We start from the raw sequence: 9,084 nt of genomic DNA on the forward strand, positions 1-9,084 counted from the left end.
GGCTTGATCTTTAAGGATTTGATTCAAGAGTGGTGAATCAGCACGTGCAGTTCACGACGCCTTAGTGAGTCGACTCATGAATTTGAGGGTCAAAACAAGTCCATTAAATCTAGAGTATGATCAACCCTGATGATATGAGATACTCTTGCTGTTGACAAAATAGTGAATGTGGTATGGAAAGGTGTCGTGCTGTAGTGATATGTTTTAGCTCATCGTTTAACCTTCTGCTTCAATCTTTTGCATGGCAGAAGTAGTGTGCAACCTTTGCATTTAAATGGTCATTCAGAACATTCATTCATAGTGACTCATCTACGCTTGGCAGCTTCAGTGTAAAGAGCCAATATCTGATCAACTGTCATGAGGTATTTGCCGAAGGAATTCATGACCTTGACAGCAATTGAGGATGAGTACTCGAGAGTAATGCTAAGTAAGCAACCAGGCAAAGGTCCCAGGCAGTCAGTTCCAGATTGGAGGTTTGATTTCAGGTTCCGACTGACTGCTCTCTTTCTCCTTGTCCTGCAGGTGTGGACAAGGATAAAGACAAGAACAGAGAGACAGCATGATATGGGATACTCTTGCTTTCGACCCTGATGATATGAGATACTCTTGTTCTTGGTGTGGCTTATTTGCTGAGGTATTATCGGGGGAAATAAGGCTGAGTATTTCGAGAGGTTATGTTAAGGGTGCCTTCTCGAATGCGAGAAAGGGTTGATCATTTTTGCAGGTTTGCCTGTTCGTGGAGGAGGGAGGTCGACATATATACGAATTTCTTAATAGCAAGTAGTAATGTTATTCCTTTACCCTTCTTGGTCACAGCAATGTAGTGGGAGTTGCTAGCTTCACGTATTTTAACTTTGTCAGAGCACTTTGAAAAAATGGTATGTGGTATCTGGAAAGTTGATGTTGCGTGTCCAGATTACAGACAAGCTTTATCTAAGGAAATCCGGCTCTCAAAGTTCTTAGAGCTGTGCCTCTTCGATTTTCGAACAAGCAATCCCGTCGGGGATCTGGCTCTCGAGGTTCGGAAAGCGGTGCCGCTTCGGCTTTTAAGAAAGTAATTATGTTGGGAGTATTTTCTCGAATGTGAGTCAAGGTTGGACGTTCTTGCCAGTCTGTCTTGCCACATAACACGGAGGTCGACACACATAGGGACTTTCCAGTTGTCAAGCAGTGGTGATATTCCTTTACCCTTATGGGTAATAGTAGAGTAGCTGGAACTTCGAAATTCTCGTGCTTAAACTTTGTCAAAGATCTTTAGCAAAGTTATATGTGGTACCTGAGGAATTGATGTTGCGTGTAGAGAGTGGTGATTGAACAGTAAGATTCACGTGCTTTCTACTTCACCAGAAATTTTCGACAGATTGTCCGTAATTTCCGCAAAGCTGAGTGTGCATGTGACAGGTGCTGACGAGGTTGAAAAAGCAAGTGCCTCTTCGATTTCTGAGATCGACCCTCGTGGTCTCTGAGTAGCCCAGCTTTTGAGAAAGCAAGCGCCTCTTCGATTTCTGAAGCTCTGTCAAGTGCAGATTTTTATAGAGGCTGGCATTAAGTTCCACAGCACACTTGAATCTCCACCAGTAGAAGCTCCCTTCTTGCACTTCTAAGATCTTGATTTGTCTGACCTTTTCTCTTCTTCAACATCTTTGAAAATGTCCGGCCCCTCCGACCGTCGTTTTGACTTGAACATTGGAGAAGAGGCAGCCACGCCTTCTCCAGACAACATATGGCGCCCATCCTTCATATCCCCTACTGGTTCTCTTACCGTTGGGGATTCTGTGATGAAGAATGATATGACCGCTGCGGTGGTGGCCATGAGCCTTCTCACTCCCAAAGGTAACAGACTACTTTCCAAACGGTCTGATGAGTTGGCTGTTAAGGATTCTCTGGCTCTTAGTGTTTAGTGTGCAGCTTCTGTGTCTAATATGGCCCAACGCTTATTTGCTAGAACCCGCCAAGTTGAATCATTGGCTGCTAAAGTGATAAGTCTCAAACAGGAGATTCCAGGGCTTAAGCATGAGAATAAACAGTTGCACAGGCTCGCGCATGACTATGCTACAAACATGAAGAGGAAGCTTGACCAGATGTAGGAATCTGATGGTCAGGCTTTATTTGATCATAAAAGGTTTGTGGGTTTGTTCCAAAGGCATTTATTACCTTCGTCTTCTGGGGCTGTACCGCATAATGAAGCTCCAAATGATCAACCTCCAATGCCTCTTCCTTCTGGGGTTCTGTCCAGTACTGAGGCTCCGGATAACCACCCTCTGGTGCTTTCTCTTTCTGGGGCTCTACCGACTGCTGAGACTTCCCCTAAGCAACCTTTGTGAAGGCTCCATTTTGTTTGTTTATTTTGACTCATGTATATGTACATATTTGTGGCTTATCGGAAATATTAATAAATAAGCTTTGCTTCATTTCAACGTATTGTGTTAAATACACCAAAGCCTTCTTCAGAAAGTTCTTTGAATTTTTTCTTTTGTTGAAACTTGTATTGTTGAAGCTTTGTGAGTGAAGCATGTAGTTTGAGGTAGTGTTCCCTTAATTTCCCGAGTGAGGAAAACTTCTCTGTTGGAGACTTGAAAAATCCAAGTCACTGAGTGGTTGTGAGACTTCCGAGTATCAAGGTGCTGTAGCATATGGTGGGAGTCCCCCAAGTCTTCAGGCGAGGAGAGTTGCCGAATGAGGTGTCTTGCTTGTTACTAATTTGTCAAAGTAACGAATCCTTGTTTTGATGTCACACCTTCGTATATGCCTTATCTAAAAATATTTCCAACTTTTGTTTGTTTGATGCTGCATGCTACTAACTAGACAAGATCAAGTGCAATTAGTAGCTTTTCTCTCTTTTTGAGGAGTACCTGTGTCCTACCCAGCTCCCTTTTTTGTGTTATTCTTCTTTTTCATCTTTTCTTTGGTGGAATTGCTTTTCGTTTCCACTAAGCAGCCTGAGTGGATGCAATATAACACCATTCTCTATAGCTCAGATCGCAAAGTCGTCTTCATGAAAGTTGTTCCTTATCTTGTGAACTACAACATATTCAAATTTGAGATCCATCGGAGTAGTACAACTGCAGAATTTCAGGTATGATGAGTAACTGTTCATCAATTTTCTGTTAACCCATCAGACTTGTTGTGAGCTTCAAAACTCCATTTTTTCTTGTTCAGCTCAACATACTTTCTTCATCGAAGTTGTTCCTCACCTTGTTAGCTACAATATATCCAAATTTGAGATCCATCGGAGCAGTACAAATCCAGAAATTCAGGTATGATGAGTAACTGTTCATCATTTTTCTGTCAACCTGTCAGACTTGTTGTGAGCTTTGAAACTCCATTTTCTCTTGTTCAGATCAACATCTTTCTTCATCGAAGTTGTTCCTTATCGTCTCTTTCATGACATATCAAAAATTCAGAATGAACTAACGGTTAAATATTTCCAGATCTTTGAAACATCACAACAGCTTTTAAATTTGCGGGAATCCGACTGTCATGTTTGGAGCCTCAACACTTTAATTTCCGTCGCTCAAACAAAAACGATTCCTTCTTGAAAGTTGTTCATCTGGTCAAGAAATATAGGGTATCCAAAATTCAGCTCCACTGGAGAAGAGCAAAGGTTGCAGAAATTTGATAGATGAAAGGAGGCGGAAGAGGAAGAGAGGGAAAAAGGTTGCTTGGGTTGGATTTCTAGTTAAACTTGGGATTTTGGCTTGTTGTTTGATTTATTATAATATGTTTGGAAACATATACATAATTGCTTGTTTGTCTATGACAGGGATGCTGTGGGTGTAGAATAAAACAAATGTTTGCGTTGACCCGTGTTTTTGTACAGGTTCAAGGGAATCTTGGTTTTGTGAACAAAATTTGTTTATTTGTCACAAGGTTTTGTGTTTGGAAAATAGTTTAATAGGTAAGGTTTATTGACTATAGGTTTTTGCTTGGGTATATAGCGTGACTAGTTGAGGCTATTTTTAGGATACAAAACTTGAATTAGCTTCACACTATCTTGACGAAGAGTGTGCAAAGCTTTTATATGTTTTGGTGTTGAAATTTTGTATTGTAGGTGAAGCATTGGGGTTGAAGCTTGATAGGCGAAGCTTTGGTGTTGAAGCTTTATAGGTGAAGCTTTGGTGTTGAAGCTTTATACGTGAAACTTTGTGTTTGAAGCTTTATAGGTGAAGCTTTGGGGTTGAAGCTTGATAGGTGAAGCTTTGGTGTTGAAGCTTTATAGGTGAAGCTTTTGTTGGCACCATAAATTGATTTTGCTTCACACTATCTTGATGAAGATAGTGCGAAGCTTTTAAGATTTATATTTGTCCTCCATTGATGAAGCTTTTGTTGGCACCATAAATTGATTTTGCTTCACACTATCTTGATGAAGATAGTGCGAAGCTTTTGAGATTGAAATTTGTCCTCCATTGATGAAGCTTTTGGTGGCACCATAAATTGATTTTGCTTCACACTATCTTGATGAAGATAGTGCGAAGCTTTTGAGATTGAAATTTGTCCTCCATTGATGAAGCTTTTGGTGGCACCATAAATTGATTTTGCTTCACACTATCTTGATGAAGATAGTGCGAAGCTTTTGAGATTGATATTTGTCCTCCATTGATGAAGCTTTTGTTGACACCATAAATTGATTGTGCTTCGCACTATCTTGATGAAGATAGTGCGAAGTTTTTTGAGATTGGTAGTTGAATCCCACTGATGAAGCTACTGTGTTCCCCCTTCCCTTTTTTTTTTTCGGATTTTTTTTTGAAGGGGGGAACTGAAACATTTGAAATTTGAAACTCCCTAGTGTTAGAAGTTTGAAGATTTTCCATGTGGGGCTTTCTCACGGTTTGAATTTGAATTTTGAATATCAATAGCCATGTTGAACTATATATAAGAAGGATAAGTTTCCATTCTTTACCTTACCTTCATTTGCTCATCTTGTAGTGATTTTTGAAGACATAGTGCTCTTTACTTGAGAGGGGTTCTGGCATTGCTTTGCTGCACCATCTTCAGGTTGGTAGTCTTCTCCACTAGATCGGATGTTTTCATTATTGTTGAATTGTCTGAGTGTTCATGTAGTTTGTTAAGAACATAATGAACTGGTTGAGCTTTTCTGCATGCCCTATGAGCTTCCTTATGTTTTGATCCTTCATGTAGTGATAGAGTTTGTTTCTGTTTGTTGTAGATGTCAGAGTCTGGAAGTCTTAGTGATGAGGGCTCCCCTAGCTCTAGCTCTAGGTTTGAGCCTGCCATGTCAGGGTCTTCATGGCCTTTGTTAGAGTCTGGTATGAAAGAAACGTTGGATGATCCTCACAATTGTCAAACCTTAGCCAATATTGGTTCTTCCTCTATGCTAGTGGGTGAGGGGGTTGTTTGTGACGCCATACCCATATTTCGTTCTGATCCTCACAATTGTCAAACCTGCCAATATTGGTTCTTCCTCCATGCTAGTGGGTGAGGGGGTTGTTTGTGACGCCGTACCCATATTTCGCTCTGAGTTCACAGCGGACCATTTAGAAAATAACTTGTTAGATAGCGAAAAGCAGCTTGTGGATAAATTTACCTTTGCATTTGTGGTTGCAACGGATGCTGTCTTTTATTGGTTATGCACCGGGGCAACTCAACCTGGTTTCTGGGATACCTTGATCGGGTTTTATATTATTTGGATGGAGTGTGGATTAGGTGAGCCTTCCTTCCATCAGTGGCGCTACTGTTATAAGATGCGCCCGGTGAAAGCATGTACTGGTTATGCCGAATGTGCATGTCGGAGTGAGAGAGAGCGTGTTGTCTTTGATAAGAGAAAGGCGTACTGCACATGGAAGAAACGTTGGTGCTTTCTTTATAATGATTGGGAGCATGCTAAGGGTGTCACACCTGAGCGACGTGTTCCTACTCACTTCCAGACTGTAGGTTGTAATGTATCCATTTTCTCATTATTTGCTATTGTTGTGATTTTCTCTTGCTTCTAAGATTTTTCTTCATGCAGTGACACGAGGCACCATCAAACTCTCCGGACAGGAGCTAACTGATGTAGAGAAAATGCTGAAGGTGCCCAAATAAGATAGACAATTGGGTAAGCTACGACCCTTGTTTTGAAAGTACGGTGTCCAGCCCTTAGTTTCCGAGTGCCAGAGACGAGCGAGTAAGTTGTATCCTTCACTTGATCCTTGTTCTTCCTTTTTTTTTTTATTATATAGATATATAATGTGGTATTCCTTACTTTGATTTTCCTTGTTCAGTGGAGAAGGTGGGCAAGAAAGTGGAGACTAGCACCAAGAAAAAGATAGTGCCCATGTTAGTTCCTTCAGAAGACATCCTGTTTCACAAGGAAGCACGCAAGCACCGAGTGAGACCAATCATTAAAACTAAGTCTCGAGAAGAAGTCCTCAAGGTTGCTGCCTCGAAGAAAGCTGAAGCTGAGGCCATTGGATGTGCTGCTGCCATAGTTGCCGGGGAAGATAGGCGATTATTGCCTCATCTTCCTACTATCAATCCTATCTTTCCTCCAATTAGGGAGCACATTGGGCAGAAAGGTGATCCTAGTTCTAGCAGCAAGGGTAAAGATAAAGAAGAGGTTGGCAGTGTCTCTTGGAAGGATTTGAAGGTTGCCATGCGGCCAAAGGACTTTGGGTATATCAACAATTGCCTGGCAGGGCGTCGATTCACTTTTGATGAGTTCGGAGAGCCTTTAGCTAAAGATGAATCGGATTGTGATCGGATGTTGAAGCTGTCTTCATATGTGAGTGTTACTTTGTCATTTCCTTGTTTTCTCCTCTTTATTAGCATTATTTTGGTAGCGATGATCGTCTTGTCATGCAGGTCATGGCTGAGTATCACGACAGACTGCGAGAGGCTGAGCGGTGCAAGGTGAAATTGAAAGAGAATAAGCAGCTTGTGAATGATGCTAGGAAGACGAGTAAAGCTTTGGTTGAGGCCATCCAAGTCAAGGATCAACATTTTGAGAGTTTGAAGAGGCGGAATGGTGAGAACTTGAGACTCAAGGTACAGTTGGAGGCGACTAAGAAACAGTTGGAGACAACTATGCTCGAGGTTTCCAAGGTTAAAGGGGAGTTGGATAGTGCCTTGGTTGAGGTTTCTGAGCTGAAGAGTAGTATCCCGACTGAGAAGGAAGCTGCTGTGAAAGAGTTCGTGGGTTCCCAGGCCTTTCTCCATGTCCTTAAACCTCGCTGTACCCGGGAAGTTCACTTTGAAAAAAGGAAGTGGATGGCTGTCCTTGATCGTTATGATGATGGAAGCGTTCTTCGAAAATACCGTGAAGAAATAAATGAGCATCATCAAAAAGGTGAAACCTTCGACCTTGCAGTTTATTCTAGCAGTGCAGATGAGTCTGGCGATGAAACAAGTGTTGATGAGCAGAGTCATCAGGGTGATAATGAGTTTGGAGATGCAGAAAATGACGGTAGGACTCAGAGTGATATGATCAGGGGTTCAACCTCAGATGAGGATGACTAGAAATGCTTTCACTTTCTACATGTACTCTACCTGCACTAGTTTGTTGTTTGTATGTCATGTGCCATGTTATAAGCCTGAGAGTTTTTTTTTTGTATGTTTATGAGTGTTTGCATTATCAAGCAAGTGTTTGTATTGTCAAGCTTCAAGTGTTTGCATTATCAAGCTTCAAGTGTTTGCCCTATCATTGATGAATGTTTGGCTATGTTTGCATAGATCCTTTGTATAGTCTTGTTGACACATACTTAGATTTTATTTTGTATTGGAAACATTTGCGTTGAAGCTTCAACACTTGAGTGTTTCATTGCTCAGAATGTAAAAGAGTTTAGGACCGAGTTGGCTAAATCACCTCTTTATTGAATTCATACCAAATGGTCTTTGTTACATAGGATGCCGAACGGCTGTAGCTTAACACTTGTACAATGTGAGTCTATTTGTAATAGTACTTCAAGTGGTCAGCATTCCATGGATGGCCAAGGGTCTTGCCGTCGGAGTTTCTAAGCTTGTAGGAGCCAGGGCGGCTGATGCCGACAACCTCGAACGGTCCGTCCCAATTAGGATTGAGTGTTCCTTTACTCGGGACTCTATCACAGAGTAATCTTTTCTTCAGTACCCAGTCTCCCACTTTGAAAGAGCGAGGTTTGACCCTTGAGTCGTAGTAGTTGGAGATGCGCTGCTTGTAGGCGACATTCCTCAGGTGAGCCTGATTTCTGTGTTCCTCGACTAGATCCAGGTTGAGGGTGAGTTGTTTGTCATTCTTACTTTGCATGTAGTTCTGGATTCGGTATGTTGCTTGCTCAAGTTCAACCGGGACAACTGCTTCTGTACCAAAGGCAAGTGAGAATGAAGTTTCTCCTGTGGAAGTCCGATATGAAGTGCGGTATGACCAAAGAACTTAGGGTATGAATTCTGGCCAACAACCTTTAGCTTTGTCCAAGCTAGTTTTCAGAGTGCGCTTGATTATTTTGTTAACGGCCTCGACTTGTCCATTAGACTGGGGATGGGCTGGAGAGGCAAAACATAAGTTGATGTTGAACTTAGAGCAGAACATCCTGAACTTCTTGTTGTCGAACTGCAGCCCATTGTTCGTGACTATCGCATTGGGAATGCCGAATCTACAGAGGATGTTCTTCCATACGAAGTCTTCTATTTTTGCCTCAGTAATGGTTGCCAAGGGTTCTACATCAGCCCACTTTGTGAAGTAGTCAACTGCAACGATTGCATAGCGGACCTTGCCCTTCCTTGCAGGCATTGGGCCGATCAAATCAAGTCCCCATTGGGCGAAGGGCCAAGGGCTGATCATATGAGTGAGCGGCTCGGGAGAGGAGTGAGGGATAGTTGCGTAGCGTTGACACTTATCACATGAGCGAGATATTCTGATGGCATCTTGGTGGAGCGTTGGCCAATAATATCCTTGGCGAAAAGCCTTGTGTGCTAGAGATCGAGACCCAGCATGATCTCCGCAGACTCCTTCATGTATTTCTCGAAGGATAATTTTCGCCTCCGCAGGTGTAAGACATCTTAGGTATGGTAGGGTAAAACCGCGCTTGTAGAGTTGGTCGTTAATGATCAGGTAGCGGGCATACTTGTATCGAATTTGCTTAGCTTGAACTTTGTCATTTGGAAGGGTGC

At 42.1% G+C, this 9,084-nt stretch overlaps 1 pseudogene; it reads left to right on the forward strand.

Moving 5' to 3' along the window:
* Positions 1-5,633: 5,633 nt before the first annotated feature.
* LOC126605885 (uncharacterized) lies at positions 5,634-7,455 on the forward strand (annotated as a pseudogene).
* The last annotated feature ends 1,629 nt before the right edge of the window (positions 7,456-9,084 follow it).

Source organism: Malus sylvestris, chromosome 15 (assembly GCF_916048215.2).
Source record: "Malus sylvestris chromosome 15, drMalSylv7.2, whole genome shotgun sequence".
Taxonomy (NCBI): Eukaryota; Viridiplantae; Streptophyta; class Magnoliopsida; order Rosales; family Rosaceae; genus Malus; species Malus sylvestris.